Here is a 19733-nt window from a genome sequence, read left to right as displayed (position 1 = left end):
ACAGGCTGGTCTAATATACTCTCTAGGCAAAATATTTACACCTGGATGACTCTCACAGAGATGACAGAGCAATATGATGTTCAATAGTGTCAAATGGTCAATAATTGTCAAAGTCTAGAAAGCTGTTGTCCAAACAGTTTATGAAATACATTAAAAACTATATAAGAAGGACGATGTTATTAAAGGATTGAAAAAGAACAGGACAGAGTTAGAGAAAAGGTGGAACGTAAATTGCAAATACAAGTTAAAAAGAGACATTAGGCCAAGAAACAGAGAGAATGGAATATTGTGATGGTGGCTAAAATAAATAGTAAAATATTTTTTCAGCATTACAACAGCAAACACCATAAAGGGAGAAGGAAAGCGTACATGTCAGATATAATAATGTGGAATGTTTAGACAATGAAAGGCAAGTGGCTAACGTATTAAATATTTCGCTCAGGTGTTTAGCAAGGAAGAAATCAACAATGTGTCTCAGGTTGACTAATGGTTTGTTTGGAATGATATTAGCATATAAAAGGCGTATAAATGTGTTACAGGCGCTAGAAACATAAATCAGATTAGGATAGATACTTTTAGGGTGCATTCTGACTTAGAAGCGTACAGTCAATACCCTAGAAATGGTAGCTTCACCCTATTGGATCTTCCCAAGCACAGATTCCAAATAAGATGACCAAATAGCCAGGACCTGATGATATTCTGTCAAGTGTATATACTGTACAGTAAAGGAGCAAGACATGTTATTCGTGGGCCATTAACAAAACTCTTAAAGTTCTCACTCAAGAAAGACTGAATGAACAATGTAGTGCCCATCCATAAAAACAGTGCTAAAACTGAATCGTGTAACTGTACACCTATAAGTCTACACTTATTGCATGTAAGGTTATGGAAATGACAGTTAGAAAATAATCATCTGTATGACAATAGTATTCTAGGGGATAGTCAACACAATTTTAGAAAAGGTACATCTTGCTTAAGTAACTAGAACTTAAATTTTATTATTGGGGAACTAATATCCAGAGGCATCTGTACACAACAAAATCTTTTGAAATTACTCCATCCTGAATTTGTATTTTGAACCTTGCCTAAAGGATATTCCTTACTTGCATTTTGAGGTGACCTGTGATGTTTCTGAGACTTTCTGCTTACAGTTTCCCCCTCACAATTAATGAGAATGCTTACTGAGTCCAGTTTTTACACACTGTTTAATTACCATTGATATTTGTACAGTACATTATCACGTGACATTTAATTTCAGACTCCTGTAATACACAGAATTAACCCCAGGCCTTGGTATACTGCAGTTCTGTGAGTACAGGAATCTGTCTGTAGCAGCAATCTAACTTGTTAACATGTTCCACACATACAACATTCCCAGCCTAAATGAAAATGTTCTACACCAAATCTGTTTTCACTCAGTTTATTCTCTGTTTCTAGTGTCTGGATTATGGGGTTATGGAAATAGTCATATCAGTCCTCTGAGAATTTTCTTTGTTTTTGGCTTGACAGAAAAGGTTGTATTCAGTCACTTTGCAGTCTGATGTAATTAAATTATTGGACACATGGAAAGAATAAGAAGTACATGTACTGCTCCTGTTGTATGGCCCCTCTCTTTGTGTTCTTTTCAAGTCAAATCTTTATGAAAACGGAATTCAATGATAAACTCTGCAAGTGAATATGTAAGGCATATAGCAATAAACTACACTTAAATATTTGCACTGTACAGTATATTGTGTTAAATGGAAGTCATTAACTGATGTTCAGGAGACATGACAATGACAAGTCAATTTCACACAGCTGTACCTAATGTACCTAATGAGCTTCACCACCATTATGAAATTAGCTATATATACCAACATTTTCAAAATCATCTGAAGAATCCCTCCCACCCCATCTCCACCTTGCAGCTACAGTACCCCTTGGTTCACATGGTCTGAATGGGGTTTGAGTCTCCTTGTCTTATGGCCAGGAGGCTACCCATTTAGGAAGCAGGTTAAGCCAAACCTACAGTATCTCTCTAAGTATACCCAACATTCACAAAGCATTCAATTCTAGATGTTGTTGTTCCTAGTGAAATAACATTAAAAGGGAACTGCAAAACTATTTTTTATATTTTGTCCATTTCAAACCTCAATTAAGTCAAATACACTATACACAGTAACTTGTAAAAGCTCCAACTTACATAACAAAATAGATTAAATTTCCAAGTATGTGCAGCTCCATATTCAGCGATTCAGAATGAGGTAACAAAACGTCCGGTGAAGTGGACTGGCCCTATTATATTGGAAACAATCCAGCTTATGAATACATTTCTTTTCGTTCAATAGAATTTTGCCCTCAACTTTGAGATGGACGACAAATTCAATTTACTTGTTAACTCTGCATGCAGATCATGTTGGAATATTTCTTTAGTGAAATGTCTGCTACACAACCTGTCCTTATTTACTCGTACATAACATTACATTGGTCATTAGAGTGACTAGTGAGCAGGATGGGCAGCTTCACATTGCAATTCATGCAAACTTTAGCTCTTGCCCCCGGTAAAACCAGCAGTTTGCAACAACATGGCAATTATACTGTAAATTACTTTCACAAAGTTCATGATTGTGTACTTTGTTTTGGAATTTAAAAAATTTTGCGATACCTGCAATTAATTTATTTTGTTACAGAGATTTAATAAACAGTCTGAAAAACTTGGACTTCAGGTCCCCTTTAGCTGGGTAATTGTGCACAATCCCTAAAATTGTATGAACCAGGTTATTGAATTGATAACTTTTTTCTGGCCAAAATAACTGTGCATTTCATGTAGTTGTTCCAATTAGGATCACAGCAATAATTCTAAACAATAAAATTGCTGTATCTAGTGTACTATGCATGAAGCACTTCTAGAACAATGCATACAATACAGTCATCCAAGTCTTCAAGTTCTTTGTCCACACAGCATTCCTATTGGCACATGGAGGGTGTGAACGTAAGTCATCGTGTCCTTATCATGTACAGTCAACATCGAGTTGTAATGTACTGTATCTTGGTGGAGCACTTGTAATATCTTTTGAAAAGATGTGTGTTCTGTTTGCTAAAATATGCACAGCATGTGTATTGCAAAAAATCAATTAAACTGCTTAAATATTTGTCATATATGTCAAACACTGTCATAGTGTAGTGTTTGTTTGCATGGTAACTGTACATATCAGGGTTCAATTCTGGTTTGGGGTGCCTTCAGGGTGGAGCAATATGTTCTGTTGCTTGCATGGGCTCTATTGCAAGAGGAAGGGTAGGACTCCTACCTCTTTAATCTGCACTGTGGGGTATCGTTGTTATGATACTGGTTCAAGTTCAAGTAAAGAGCATGATATACTGTATAAAAAAACAGGATACAGCTTTAAAGGCTTATCATCTTTGATTCGACTCACTAGATCAATCATTAGAGCTTGATGTCAATTTTGAGTGACATGCTCCTTTTGCATAATGTGTGATGAACAGGGCTGTCTGGTACTCCTTTCAGGAGGCTTGTTTTAAAATGTGATTATTTTGCATTTTTTGAGATGGTTTAAAATAGATTCAGACAGAGTAATGTGATGTCATAAAACATTACCTTCTCTTCACTAACTCTTTGGGCTTGAGTTCTGCTCCCAGAAGTGAGTGAAGGAAAAAAAGAGGAACACTCTTGGGATATACAGTAGTACCTTTGATCAGTCATCTGTCTCAGATATTAATGCAAGAACCACCAGTAGTAGAGAATTCATGTCATGTCAAGATCAAATTAATACTGACAATTTATTTCTTATTAGTGGCTAGACAAGCACAAGGAACATTTACATATGCATATCCATACAGCACACTCTTTCAAACAAAGGGAGATACAGAGTTTATATAAGAGATATACAGTATACTGTACTCTTAAATCTGTAGATACTGTAGTTTTCATGCTACACAGAAATGGAGGATGTTTATTCCAGGGTAAAAGCTTATACTGTATATTCTTTCTCCATTACAGCCACAGGGTCTGTCCCTTCTTAAGAGCTAACCAGAACTGGTCCTTCAATTTGTTTGATCCTTCTATATACTACCACACCATGCCACTTTTAAGAGATACTTGGGAGAGTATAAAAGTTCAGTTAAATTAACTATTATTATAGAGTATATGGTTATCCCACAATACACAAGATAAAGGCCATGGAAAAATAGCAATAATAAGACCATAAATAAGTTCAATCAAAAATCAAAAATTACAATATTCCTAGCTCTTGTAAATAACTCTGCATGTACATGTGGGATATACAAACAAAGCAACTTGCCTGTCAGACACAAAAGCATTGAATTAATGTGTCTTTACGCAGGATGAAACAGTCTGGTACAACTCCTCTGGTGAAACAAGACTCAGCAGTAAAGTTTGCCATTAAAGTGTAGCCGAGGTACTCCTAGCAGCTTTCTAAGTTTGAGCCAATCTGTGTCACAGATGTGTCACTGTTGTCTTGAATTTGAGCATGTTTTATGAAATTTTCAGAATGTCAGCAGTTTGGGACAAGCTCATTCACCCTGCATCCCTAATTTCAAGTGGAATCTGTAGGTGTGTTGTTGCTTTTTGCTGTTGGAGCTCCTTATCAATTATTTCACTGATGTACAGTACTTCAGCTTTGCAGGTCTACTATAGTTCTTGGTTAGCAACACTGTTTGCTTGCATGTGGTCATAACAGGAAACAATTTAAGTGAATACAAAGAAATGGATAATAAACTAATAAACTGGTGAAGTCAGAGTTCCTTAATCAGCTTTATTGGCTTACTAGCTTTGTAGCTTGCAGTTTCCTATGAAAAGTCTTGAAATCTCTTTTAAGTACTAGTCCAGGGATATGTCTTATAAGAATACCTTCTGACAGTGATATTGAGTTTGCCTTAAAATTGTGCAGGTTTGCAACCTTCCTCTATAACGTTTTACAATTTTTCAGTTTATAGACGTGAAATCTGATGTCTGTACAGTCTTCAGCATTTAACATGGAACAGTTAGGCTTTTATTATTTGTAACCTACAGTTGTTGTAGCATTGCATGCTAATGTATGACCAATGCTTCTTTAAAATATAATAACAGTTTAAAGAAGTTTGGTTGTTAAAAAGTAAATGGTAATAGTGTATTTTTAAGCTTCAGGGATGTCTGAAGAATTATTTGTTTATTTTTAAGAAATAATTTGTATATTATAATTTTGAAATCTAAAATCACTGAAATGAGACTCTGCAACAGATTGAGGACAATGTCTGCTTCGTTCTCCATTCCTTCTAACCCAATGGCAGCATTTTTAGTTTTGTTTCTCTTCTTGAACAGGCTCAGTCATCTACATCACTGATTTCCACATTCTGAATGATACAGTATACAGTAGTTGCCCATTAGTGGTGTACTCTGCCTGTGATATTGTGCAATTCTGTCCTATTCTACTGTACATCTTCCCCATTGTCTGAGGAAAGCAGAATAAAACCATCTATTTATACACAATTTTTCTTTTCAGACAAATGTATTTTTATTCCAGACAATGACACTTTTTTTTTCCAGCCAGCTTCAATATCAAATCACCGTGCAACAAAAATAGGCTTCGGGTCAGTGCCTTCAGAAAAACTGCAGAGAACCACTGACGAGCCCCATGTCGCAAACCTGACCTAACCTGCCTACTGCACAAGGCCTGAACATATGGAGTCAATGAGAACAGATTTTTGCAGACTGTGAGGGGGGCCCTGGCTGGGCTAATTCTCAGACCCAGACAGCTGATGAAAGCAGTCCAGCGAACAGCTGTAGAAGCGCAGCCTTTCAGCTGTCAGAGAGCTTGACACAGTAAGCCTCTCCTTCAAGGGAAGCCCTCAGCACTGTGGCACAGGTTTGCCGTATGTGAATCAGAAAGCGAATGTGTTGAATGGTTAGATAAGTGGTTGTGGAAACCTGACCTGTCATTTTAGGTGATAATGGAACCAGTGTTTTTCTGTCCCACAATTTAATAAGTTAATAAGCACTTGGGTCTTAACCTTGTAGTAGCTCTAGAACCCTTGGAGACATGCTTGTTCTCCTGAGAATCTGTTTTAAAGGTTTGTTCTTCGATTGGAAAATCAGAACAAAAATTGGAGATTCTTTCAGAGTTTTTTGAGAGACAAGACTCAAAAGAGTTTTATGGGTGATCGCAGAAACAAGAGACCAAAAGAATAAACACAACATCTGCTGAGAAAATGAAGAGGTTTGTGTGTGGAGATGCATCAGAACGAGAGCTTCAAAGAAAAAAAGTGGATGTGAATTCCACATTGGAAAGTAAAGTGAAAGAAGACGAAGGTAACATTTTGGTTGTAGCCTTCTTCAGGCGTATTAGAAACTCATGATGATAAAGTGGTGTGAAGGATGATAAGGAAGATAATCTGTCGGGTATGCACTTGGCCTCATAATGGCAGGATACTCTAAAAATGGTCAACTTTTGTGAAGACTCCAATTATAAAGAAATAAAAAAATTAAACTTTTAACCTGAACTTACTATAAAATATTACTGGTAAATTGCCAGAGGAAATCAACAAAACGTTAAATCATTCTGAAATTTGAAAAATGAAGTGCATTTGGCATACAGTATTTTCATTTTCATTCATCTTTTACTATAGTTGTAGCTTGCAATCCATCTTTTGATGGTGATAATAATTGAAGCAACACATATTTCTCTGTTTTGCAGCTGAACAGCGGCACACTAATATGTGCTGCAATATAACAATAAATGAACAGAACAGTCTTATCTGTGGGTTATTGCTACATTTATGTTGATATTATTGGCAAAAGGTAAGACAAAGTACATTAGGCTAGAGTGAAATGATTAAAGAACTGACTGATGATGAAAGTCATGTGTGATTTAATGTTTTCTAACCTTCAGTGCAATAAACGTTTATTTCTTTCTTCAGAACACCCACTCTATATTGAAAACTTCTTTATAGGATCCATAAAGTGGGCTTAATATGCAAACGTAGAAAGAGATTTCCTGAAGACCTGTTTTTTATTGCAGTTCTAACTACCATAAATAATAAAAATGTGAATACGATTACTGTGTGAAGCATTACAATTGTATAGAATCCTCTCAAGTGTATTGCACTAAAACTAGTTTATGAATACATGTTGAATACAACATAATAAAATCAGCATTAATATAATACAGTCAAATAAATACACTGGATAGTATTTAATTTTGTTACCTTGTATGCAAAAGGAAATATAAAGATTCTAATTCACTGTTATGCATCCAGGTTTTCTGTGTTTATAACAATTGTTTAAGTAATATCCCTTAATTTTCTTTTTAGAAATTATGAATACATATTCATGCTTACCAGTTTCATTTTCCTAGCTTGAACGCATGTTATGCCTTTTGTGACTTCTGCTGCCTGATGGAGATAATTTCCAGCTGCTACAGCATCCTCTTTTTGTAGCTCATCTTTGTGTTTGTGTCTGAAAATGAAGCCTTGCCCTTTAAAATGGAAAAAAAGATTATTATTATTATTATTATTATTATTATTATTATTATTATTACTACATAGTATAACCTGAATACTATATGTGTGATATACTTTGTTCAGCTGACACTAACATTTAAAGATATCTGAAGAAATTGATAGTTTTGTAAATGCTAAAAACTCACATTTTTAGGCTGAATATTGTAGCTACTGTATATACTGTACATTAGTCAGAGAAAGAGCTACAGTATAAAACCATACCTCTTATTTTTTTCAGTTTAATTGTAATAGACAGACATTTTAAAACCTGCAGGATGCTGTAATTTTTATTAATAATTATATTCAGAATTATTCATCATTTTATTGCCTCTATTATTATAGTCATACTTTTTCCGTACTTTGTGTTTTTGTTTTAATTAATTCAAAACGGATCAGTGGCTCTGTGGCTAAGGATCTGTGCCTTCGCCCGTTCAAATCCTGCAGCCTGCAGAGAAATCCTACTCCGTTGGGTCCCTGAGCAAAGCCCTTCACCCCAACTGGTCCAGGGGTGCTGTACAATGGCTGACCCTGCACCCTGACCCCAAGCTTCTCTCTCCCTGTCTGTGTCTCATGGAGAGCAAGCTGGGGTATGCGAAAAGATGAATTCCTAATGCAAGAAATTGTATAGGGCTAATAAAGTTATGTTATGTTAATTTGAATAAGGCTTTTAATCTCAGGTAGAAAGTATATTGGGCACATATATTATAATTGTAATGTACAGTGAAAATCAGAATAAAATATCAAATATAAGTATATTGAACAAGGTATAATACTGTAGGTATATATTTTTCCACACTTTACTTTATTGGACTTCTTATAAAAATTGAACATAAATTAAATCAAACATTTAATCTACAGTCTATAAACAAAGTGAATCACTTGGTGCTTCCTTTTTATATGCCTCAGAACTTGAACAGGAATTAGCTTGTTCTTGTAATCCAGAGGTTAATTGAAGAAACTGATAGTGATATCTGTGTTTACTGGTTCATGAAAATCTCTCTCTGAACAGTACCAGAGTGCCTTATCTTATCAGAGAACTGTTTTATTTTTGGAGGGGGAAACTCTAGTCCTTGACAGCCACAACATCAGTTTGTTTTCATCCACTATCTGGTTAGTTTAACTAATTATTTGTATCAAATGTCAGATCCACCATGTTTGTTCATCTTTATCAGTTGCAAATAAAAAATGACCCTACAACCTACAGAACTCCAGGAGTTGCTTACCTGTCCTCTAAAGTCATCTCAATGTGTTGAATGTCAATTAAACATTGCTGTTATTTGTCCATTGGTTAATGCATAGATGAGTTTTAAAACATCTAGGTCGATAGATATTATCTGCACTTTTAAACAGGATAGAAAAAGTAACAGATCTATACTAAGAGCCAAATGCAATTCCATCTTCTCCTAAACTTGAGTTTAATTTTCATTTGGACATGATGCTCTTATACAGTTTTATAAATATCATATGAAGGTACCTATCAGATAAATATTTGGGGAAAAAAAACAAAAAAAAGGGTATTGGATTGAGAATATTCTTAATCTGTACTAATTTCTTCAGACACGTTTTAGTGGTATACACTGGAAACTTTCATTGTCTAAAGCAGTCAGGAAGCCTAAGGAGATACTGTAAAACACTCATAAACATCCATAATTAGGTACAAGGCAAATTCTTACAAGAAGTGAAAAGGCAGACAGGACCCAGAGCACTGAAAATATAATTTTACCTGTTAGTCATTTTCTTGATATAACTAATGGTTTTCTTTGTACAGAAAGTGACTGATTAAACCCTCATCCTGCATAAAAAACAACCTTTCCACAATGTCAGCCTAACAATTCGGGCTGCTTAAAATACACATTTAGCTGAACAGAAAATGTGACTTTTTGCCACTGTATAGAGTACCTAATAATCACTGACAATGAACAAGAGTCTTACAAGTGGGACTCTGTCTTCTTCAAGTACTAGTCAAAATGCATTAAATGATTTACTCCATTAGAATACAAAGGTAATGCATCATATAGAGGGAGTGGAAACACATACAGTATGAACTATATTCAAAACATTTAAGCACTAAACTCTGAATAGGAAGTAATGGGTATTTAATCAATTACAGTAGGTGTTTTGACTGCAGAATCCTCAAAGTTTGTTTCATAACAAATGTGCTGTATACACTGTATGGTCTTTCCTCCAGAAATCAGAAAAGGGAAATGGATGTTGATGTTGTTTTAATTATCAGATAAGACTTTAAAGACACTTAATAGAAATGCATGTTCCTCTCTCCAGTTTCCTTATCAGAGACCAGAAAATAATCCTTAAAAAAAGGAAAGTAATGTTTAAGAGGTTTAATGAAACCCTATCAGTTTTAAAGGTTTATGACAAGTGTATGACTCCAGATAAGATCAAAGCAGTAATGCTTTATTACCCTTAACCAAAGTACACATGAAGCAGTGCCCTGAGGGTCTCTGATGCAATACAGATTGAAGAGTTTCCTTTTACCACTAAAACCTACTGATTCCTGGAAATGTGCTCAGATTGAAACTGAATTGTTGAAACGACAGGTGCACTTCTTACGTTATTTATGTATTAGATGATAGAAAGGGAGGTGGGATTGTCCAGAAGACAGCAGCATTCTTCTGTCTGGGACAAAGTATTTCTTCAGAATTTAGCATGGTTCCAACATGTTACGGCTGATCCAAAGGAATGGTACTTCCATCCATATACAAAAGAGTTTTACTCCTGAATTTGAATAAGTAACTGTGTTTCTTTACTCAATCATGCAACTTCAGGGATTTTTTTTGCAGTTTAAAGCAGCAACTTAAAAAGACTTGGAATGCATAGCATTTAGACATTATAAATTGCTTACTTGGAGCTTACTGCTTAAGAAGGCAGCATCAAGTATCATTTTTGTCAATGTTGGTCTGCAAGTTGTCAAATTTGGTACTTTATTTTATGTGTTTTTGTTAATATGCTCAGAGAAGGATATCTACAAAATGAACTGGTTCACATGCTTAAAATACAGAATAAATGCCGTTAACTGTAGGTTGAATTTAAATAAATACAAGCATAGATGGCTGAAATTGCAAGTGTAATCCATGCATTAATAGGTCACAAATTAACCACACTACTGTAGTTGTATTAAGATTTAAATCCAAGACCAGACAAATTGCTCCTGATCTAAGTAAAAACATTTGCTTTATCACCACAGTGTACAGTATATTCTGAGATATCTGTCCTTCTATTTTTTTTGTCAAACTATACTATTATTATTACAAAAGGCAAAGAAATGGAGCTGTAAACTCATTAGACATGTTCAAAAAATAAATATATTATGCACGTCAAAATTTTTCAAGTATGCTTGTAAAAATTGTTAAAATCCCATTGCTTCAGAGCTACAATACATACACACAATAAACTTTCTCACAGCAGCACATCTGTTTCTCCTGCAACCAGTCTGCCTCAAGCAAAAACATATAACCCAGTCACAAGATTACAAAACTGACATATATGACAGAAATATGCAGCAGTTAAACTATAGGCCTTTCATTACTCAACCAATCATTCAGGTAATGTCAGTGAAAAAGCAGTCTGAATATTTAAACTCCTAATAAAATATTGAGTGCAGAAACGTTTCCTTTGTCATTTGTGTTCTAATTAAAAGGGTTTAACAGGCCAGGATGTGGCTGGAAAAGCAAAATATGGGGGGGATATGATTTAGAGATAAACCTATAAGAGTATACATTTTAGCTGTTCCCATTTCCAACACAAGAGGTACTGCCAGTATATCAAAAGGGTGATTTGTAACTCTTTTTATCCCCAAAATGAAGCATTTTTTCTTTCTTTTCTGGACATGCACATTAAATCTATATTACATTTATAGGTTCATATGACTTTTTGTAGATGGTGGAGGGTGCAGTCTAGAGTTTAACATAAACAAGGATAAAGATTATAGATAAAAGAAAATCTCTGCCAATAGCAGGTTGCGTAATGAAGTGCATTAACATGTTCTAACAGTAGGATTATGCTACTGTCTGCCTGTGGAAACCAGGCAACAGACTCTGAAACACAGTAACCCAATGAACTGCCTGTCACTAGGGAGAACAAGCCTGGGTTGCACTAGCATAAGCCAGTTCTCATCATACAGAGGCTCTGGTGACAAAGGCACTCATGTTGGTGTTTTTTTCCCCTCAATCACAACAAAAACAACAACAACAGACAACATTAATAAGCAAACAAGCAGCCCTGGTAACCAAAATTACTGTATGAGCACTATTGTGGTGATGTAACCAGCTTAGTAAAGATGAAAGATAAAAAATACAGAATGTTGTCTTTGCTCTCCTAAAGCAAAACAAAATCTTTCTAATGAATAAAATACAATGGTGGGCATTTAAGGTACTGTATGTAGTAAGTGAAACAAATTCCCAAATCTTAAAAAAAAACATTAAACATACTGTAAAACAGAAAGACAAGGAAAGCTGGCGGTCTTTCCTTTGCAGTCAGCCAAAGACTAACGTTGCTTTGGGATTGCTATCCTCTCTGAATTGTCTCTTAGATATGAAATGCCATATCTGAATAAAAGAGTTATTTTTTGCAGGAGAAATTCCCTGCAAAAAGTAACGCAGCATAAAGAGGTGCATTTCTGCAGTTCATGCAACTCCACCCTATTTCCAAACACCCATGATAAGCCCATGCTTGTTAACAACTTGGCCAAGCAGTGATCTTTTTCTGATACAGTACATGTAGTCTATCCTGAGCTACACCCTGTAAGCACAACAGAGCAAGCTCTCATCGCTGGAATATGGAGCTTAAGTTTCTGAGACAGAAAAGGTGCCTTCATCAAAGCTGTGGAACGTGAAGGGCAGACAAGACAAATCTTGTTAAAGCCTCATAACAGTCATTCTGACTGACAAGCATCTCTGCCAGAGACATGCAGTACAGTACATCCCCCAGTCAATATTTTATTAAGAAAGGACCTCCAACACCGAGGAATTGAACATGGTAATTAATTCCTTTGATCTCTGACTTTTTAAAGAAACTGCATTTTCAAAGTGTAAATAGGCTAAATCGATGTGTTTAAGCTTTACTCATTTTATTACCATTGGCAAAATGAGAAGGTGCTCACAGCTGAAACTCTGGCATTCATTTTGTTTTTTACTACGAACCGTATGACACTCTTTTCCCTTTTTCTCCTGGATTCAACAGATCATGATTACAATTCTCCTTAAAGTGAATCACATTTACAGCTGTTTGTTGACAGTTCAGTCGATATTAAAGCATAGAAACAGAAATACAAATGAATGAGTTCAATTTCTTACACTTTCTTCACTTTTACCTGATTCCTTTGCCTTTTATTGTTCAAGGTATTTGAGTGCTCTCAATTCTGATCAGAATGCACAGAGTAATGGGTGTAGCAGTGATTTTGATGTAAAGTGAACATTGTTAAAAATATCCCACAGTTTAGAATTACATTAATTTAATATTATTATTTAATAATTATTATTTGTATTGTATATTTATTTAATCTTGATCACAGACATCATATCCCTACAAATCATTGATCTCTTTCACAGCTATGGCCTCACAGTTCTTAAATACAACTAATGTGCACACAACTTGGTCTCACCCAGAATGCACTTTCTGTTAATAAAGTTTGCTACCACCAGTCAACAGAGTTGCCATGGGTACCTATGCGATGGTGGAGGGGAATTCCCATTACCTGTAAAGCACTTTCAGTGGAGTGCCCAGAAAAGCACTATACGGTAGAAGTGTAAGCAATTATTATTATTATTATTATTATTATTATTATTATTATTATTATTATTATTATTATTATTATTATTATTACCAGGATGGGACAAAGTTATGCAAACATCTCCTCCTCAATTGGCTTAATCTCTGATCTTTAAAAGAGTTACTTTGATGACTATGCCGATGTTGCTGCTTTGTTCAAGCAAATACCAACTTCCAACCATCTCTTAAGTTCACTGTCAATGTACAGTATATTATAAACAGGTGGGTAGCTTGTGTCAGCAATCGTAGGTTGCAAAGAACAAGTAATAAGTTTATTCCATGCTGAAAAGAGAAGAAAGAAAACAAACACGTTTCGGCTGTGGAGCCCTCTTCTACAAACATACAGTATAGTTATAAGTTAAAATAACATGAATCTCTCTTTTGCATCTGGAGAATGCCTGCACCTTTTCTCTCTGCCTCCATGATTAAGATGCCCTGCTGTAATGAGAAGGACAATGAAACTGTCTGTGAGCCTGTAAAGTCTGTCATTCCTCACACTGTTCATGCAAAAACAAGACCATGGATGCTAGGTTTTGGGGACTTGGGCAAGGGGCAGGGATAGGGTCACTTACAAGCTAGATTCATCTCGCGCTAATTTGAAAGTTGCGTTTAACAACGTTCATCTTAGTTTTATTAATCGTTTTCCATCTAAAATCCTGTCAGCCAGACTGAATCCCTAGAGCCCTACTCCTAGGGACACAGACCCTACTGTACTCACTTTTCACCAGTCCTTCTTTCCCACTCAAATACGCTTTCGATTCCCAAGGTCATCTAAGAACATTTCTATCCAGATCCACCACTCATTAATCTGATTTACACAACCTTCTTGTCCACAGTTCCACAGCAATTGACTTTATGTCAGGCTCCTTTTGGTGCAATAGAGGTCATTGTATCACCTGCATATCCATATTGAGTCGAACACATATATACAGCACCTCTTGCCATTTCAAGAACACACAGAGAACATCATGTTTATACATTATTACGTTATTACTGCAGGAAGACTATTTCAGCAACACATCAGACAGGATCAAAGATCTCCAAGCTGACAGCTATGCATTTTACCTCTCCTGGCCATGGTTACACTGAGCTTATTGCCTGTGTTCTTTTTACAGAGAGTACAGAGAACTCATATAACGGAAATGCATGAGAAGACAGGCTTACTCTCAGACTTGGTCAAACATCAAAGTAATCGCTTGGATAACACCTTCCACTAATTCTCAGTGATTAACTACTTTATTTTATAAAACACTTTGTCAATTTGCATATTTAATCTTTTTCTGACCCACTGTGTCTATTTTCACATGCATTTTCTTTTTTTTCTTTTGTTCTCTTTTGCTTCATATCCCAGTATAACATGGCTCAGTGGCACTGAATGTTACAGAAACTGCTCCCACTTGAAACTTAGTGGAGAATTCTCCATTGGCAGAACAGTGAGAAGAACACCCAGTCGTTTGGTATAACAGAGTTCACCAATGTCTAGGGAGTGGTGCTGTGTATCTTCTGAACCCACCCCTGACTGAGATTGAATCACAGTATCAGCTGAACAGAAAAGCCAGCCTCACTTGAACAGCCTTTTCTCTCTCCCTCACACCTTAACAGCTGAATTTTTTTTAAGTGCCAGAACAATTGTAGTACTATATATTTTTCTTCTTCCTACATTATTAAAATCATGTATACTGTATAAAGCCTTATTGTCTTCAAAACATACTGTATATGCATTTGAAAATCAGCACATTGCCCTCAAGCCAAAGCAAACATTAAACAAAAAAAATACTTTGTTCAGGAAACATTTTTAAAAAGAAAGTAAAGACTACTTAATGCTAGAAAGCAGATTATGATTCTAGTAAGTCATGTCCCAGAATTTCTTATGTGTAGTGTGATATCAACATTCTTTCTCAGAGAAGGGAATTGTGTGTCCATTTTTACTGACATCTATATTTAGTGAGTAATGATGATTATATTTCACATTAAACAGTGGCTTGAATGCCCCAGAGAGAATGGGCAGGAACACGTCCAACTGACTTTTTGACTTATTCATTCTAGTACAAGGAATCTGTTCAAAAGTTAGAGAAGCTGTGCCAGCTATAAGAGTCTATCAACTTATATGTTCTTCAAATCATGCCAACCATAACTTACTGTGGTCAGTTTAGAATACTGTTCACGCTATTTAACTCCTGTCAGTGACGGCAAGCAAATCCTTTTCACAGATTGCAATCCCCATTACAACATACAGTAACAAACCAAGGCCTCTGATTAGGAGTGTCGCTAGGTTTATAACTCTAAATATTTTTACTGGAGCTGTGCTGCTCCTTGTTCTCTATCATTAAGAAAGCAGGACTCTTAATGAGCAATAGAACAGGAAAAGCTTTAAACATCCTGGAGGTATTCTGCACTCTTGTGCTTTTACTAAGACATGAGGTGACCCTGAATTTCCTTCCTCTTTCCATCACCCCTGGATGAGAGGGTAGTGTTGAAAGAAACAACCAAAGTTTTGGAATTTAAAGAAAATCTGGGATACTCTATTGACATATAGTCCTTTCTATAATAAGCCTGAAGCTTCGTTCACCAATGCCAGTAAATCCAAAAATTCTGTTGTCATTATAGTATCACTTCTTAATACGACATCCCTATTAAATTTTGAACATCCCTCTTCTCAGTTCACTTTGCCTCAGTCTGTCCCCCACATGTGCTTTCCAACATGCAAAGTCATAGGAACTGCCCTTCAAGAAAACAGCTGTTTCAGCACATCATCAGGTCACTGGTTACTCTCTGTAGAATACAATAGCGATTTGAAGACATTAAGGAGCAAAATAAACCTAACCTATATTATATGCATACCGTGATACAAGACAACTTGGGAGAAACAGTGCCTGTGTCACTTAAAATAGGTGAACCTTCAAAAATGTAAACTTCTTTTTTCTAAAACAAGATGCTATAATGCCTCTTTGAAATGAGTTAGAACAATAGCTGTTGTGAGTTTTCTCCGTTACTCACAGATATTGTATTTGCTTTAGGATTTCACTACAATATCATGTTTACCAGATTTCAGAAATGCTAAAGTTTGCACAATCTGCATTGACCCCAAGTCTTAGAACCACTTCCTCCACCAGCATAACATTACTTAAATGTTACCTTCCTTATTTGTCTAAATAGTCAGTTTCTTACAAGTAATTTGTCTTTCTGCTTTGAAGTGCAATTTTGAAGCATCAACGAATTAATCTGCATCGGAACATCACTTGAAGAATGAAAACTCCTTAGCTAAATCCTAAGCTGTTCAACATCCTTCGGTTCTTGTTCTTGACAATGGATATCTTTGTCCCGTCTTCAGCATTCTTTTTAAATTTTAACAGGTTTCCCCCTTTTCTCACCGCATAGCATCTTCTTTACTTAGTTTCGAGGTGTTTGAGTACATTTGCCTTTAACTGTAAAGCAGAGCAAAGATTTTATTTTTGTCCTATAAATAAATCCGCCCAGCCATAAAACACAGCACCACAAACAAAACAAAGCATCAGTAAACTGATTATATAACCTTCAGCTTATGAAGCATTAAGATAATGATCTCCTGTGATTCACTGTTTACGGTCTAGACCAGACAAAACAGCTGCCTGATGTGACCTAAGAAACAGCAAAGTACTGTACACGTTCGAAAGGGTTCCTGTGGGTTTTCACACTAAGTAACAGCAACAAGGTTTACAATAATAATAACAACTGCATCATCATTATGAGAATCTGTTGTTAATAATAACTATAATAACTGTAAGTGAGAGTAAAAACAATTGAAAATGAAATGTAATTTAATGCCCAGAAGATCCCTCTACTCTTTCACCCACTCCATCTGAATAGTGTCAACGGGGACCCAGAGCTGCTCCAACAGCTTGGATTGGGAATTGCAGTCTCTGGATTGTAATGATCATCCTGCACTCTTTGATGTGTGAACTGTTTAAACATGCTATTAATCCTTTGTTTGTTCAGCCAGGCAGTTGTGACATGTTCATCATAACACATCATTATTTTGTATGAAAAATATTAATTATATATATTTACTTTTGATCAGTAAAATGACAGCTAAAGTGGTCTGTGGTTTTTGTCTTTCTGTTTTCTGTCTAAATTCTATTATATAGTTAAAAGTTAGGATTTAAATACCTTAGAAATTTGGATGAGTGCTACTAAACTCAATTGTAACACCAGTCAAGGTCTGGAGTGATACCTGCCAACATAGCAGAGCTTCATCTTACACATCTATTTATAGACCCTTGTCTGTGCTCATTGAGTGACAGACACAGATTATATTAGCAAATAAACATCTGACTACATATCAACAATATCAAAAACATTCTATTTTCTATTTTATTACTCGTAAAAATAAAATTAGGTTCTACAGGTACATTTGGTTTCTTTTCCTTTGAATTCCAAAAGGAATAACAAAATGAAAAATGACTAGTACATAAAAGAGCAAACAGCTACAGCTATACAGCTAATAGGAGCTATTAAATAAATGTGTGTCTTATTGTTTATTGACTTGCAGAAAAAATGATGAAATCACTGTTCTATTTTGTGTCTTTTCTTAGAGAAGTCATGGAGCTGGTTTGTTTGATAAAAAAGACTGAGCATCATTTTTTGTGAATAGTCAAATTAAGATGTTTTAAACTATAGAAACATTTTAATTGAATTTGCCTCTTTGCAAAGGGATTCATTAATCTATCTTGACTTAATACATATTAGCACACACATTAACCCTCTCCATATCAAACCTAAACACATTTAATCACGTTTAACAGAAAATAGCATTGTTTAATCACATGATTTCATTTGCTAATGTATTTACTGTATAAATATATTATTCAGGCAAAGCCTGTATTTATTAAGGTACATGTATGCATACTGCTTGTTTGCTTTTTTATCAGCATGTCATATTGACCTAGTTTTCTGTTGCCAGGAAAACAAACTGGCATTATCCTCGGGGTGATACTTTGTGTATTTTCTGAGAAGATCCAACAGCTGTTAAAAGAAATTCAGCGCTTCGAAAACGAAAGGTATCTGCAGTTTCTCTTTCTTTGGCTGAAAAAGCAGGGATGCCACTAAATAAAAGCTCTGAGAGAGTCCTCAAAAGAAAATAACAATAAGCTAAAGCTGAAAATGATCTGCTCTGAGCAGTCTGTCTCTTCAACATAGACACAACAGCAAAGGCTCATATTCACAGGACTGAAAGGTCACTTAAGAAAAATGAATCTTATAGATCATTAACATTTTGTCCGACAGGAGCAGATAGTAGTGAAGTAATGTTGAAAACAGTGCTTCTAAAAGAACCACATGTGAGTTGATTTTTTCAGTTTTTATGTACAATCCTAAAAGAGCATTTTATGTTCCCCAGGAAGGTGATGTACAAATTAAATTTACAGTATATTAATATTAATACATTAACATCCTGAAAGGGGCACTGTAACAAGGATAGTCTTGTTGAAAGGAACTGATGTGAAATAATGATAACGCAATGTTTGGTATGCATGCTTAGTTTCCAGCATTATGTGAACCACTGCATGCCAGAAGGACAAGTCTCAGCCAATGTCAGGGAATGACAAAACCGAATATAATATTTGACTTGCGTAAGTTTGGGAGGTTGTGTCTTTATTTGCACTTTTCTTTAATTATACTAACAACTGTGCTCTCATACCAAATCAATTAGTCACATTATTCAGATACTCAATATTCATGAGAATTTTATTAGTGGTTACATTACTCATCAACTAGGAGTTTCAGCAGTATGTCCAAAGTACAGAAATATACAGCATATTTCCCTTGAATAGATGAGACTCAGTGAAACAGTTTGCAGTATTCCTGTCTAAATTAAACATTATGCACATACACAACTAATATCCTCAATCGAGTTTCATTTATGTTAAAAACAAAACATTCCCTGACTTACAAAAACAATCGTATTTGACCATTCTTTTGAAATGGCTGAGTTTACAGTATGTACACTAATTTTATTCAACCTGTGGTAAGTTACACCGATCAGAAAAGTGAAGAAAAGCATGCTGGGTGTACTGTAGGTCAAGCAAAGAGTGCCCATATTTAAAACAAGACAGAAAGAAAACAGGATGAGTCCTTTGGAATGTATGGAATCAGACCCACTGATCCACACAGGATAATGCAATGTGTAAAATCAAAGCAATGGTCACAAAGACTACAATAGCTGTAAGTAGCTCTGTTAAGGCATTGCTTGGCTAATGTAACAACATTATTAAAAGCAATCCTGTAATATTATGAGCACGATTCAACAGAGTATTTTATACAGTAGAAAGCATTTCACAAACTGTGGTGGGTATCTTGAATAGGATGTCCAGCCATAATTGTAACCTAAAAATGTGTGGATGAGACCCTCTGATTATTTAGCTTCAAACTAAGGAGCAAGATGGGCCAGATGGTCAACATGTAATTGCAAATTTGCTTGT

At 35.5% G+C, this 19733-nt stretch overlaps 1 long non-coding RNA gene across 2 annotated transcripts in view; it reads right to left on the bottom strand.

Moving 5' to 3' along the window:
- Window positions 1-19733, bottom strand: part of LOC138239403 (uncharacterized) — a 124577-nt gene that overhangs the window by 56232 nt on the left and 48612 nt on the right. For both annotated transcript variants that reach the window (XR_011189877.1, XR_011189876.1), the window contains exon 2: window positions 7333-7469. This is a non-coding gene — a long non-coding RNA (uncharacterized lncRNA). The remainder of the gene's footprint in view (window positions 1-7332; window positions 7470-19733) is intronic.

The sequence above is a fragment of the Lepisosteus oculatus genome, chromosome 6, assembly GCF_040954835.1.
Source record: "Lepisosteus oculatus isolate fLepOcu1 chromosome 6, fLepOcu1.hap2, whole genome shotgun sequence".
NCBI lineage: Eukaryota > Metazoa > Chordata > Actinopteri > Semionotiformes > Lepisosteidae > Lepisosteus > Lepisosteus oculatus.
Note: the sequence above shows the minus strand (reverse complement) of the source record. Positions and strands in the feature narration are given on the sequence as shown.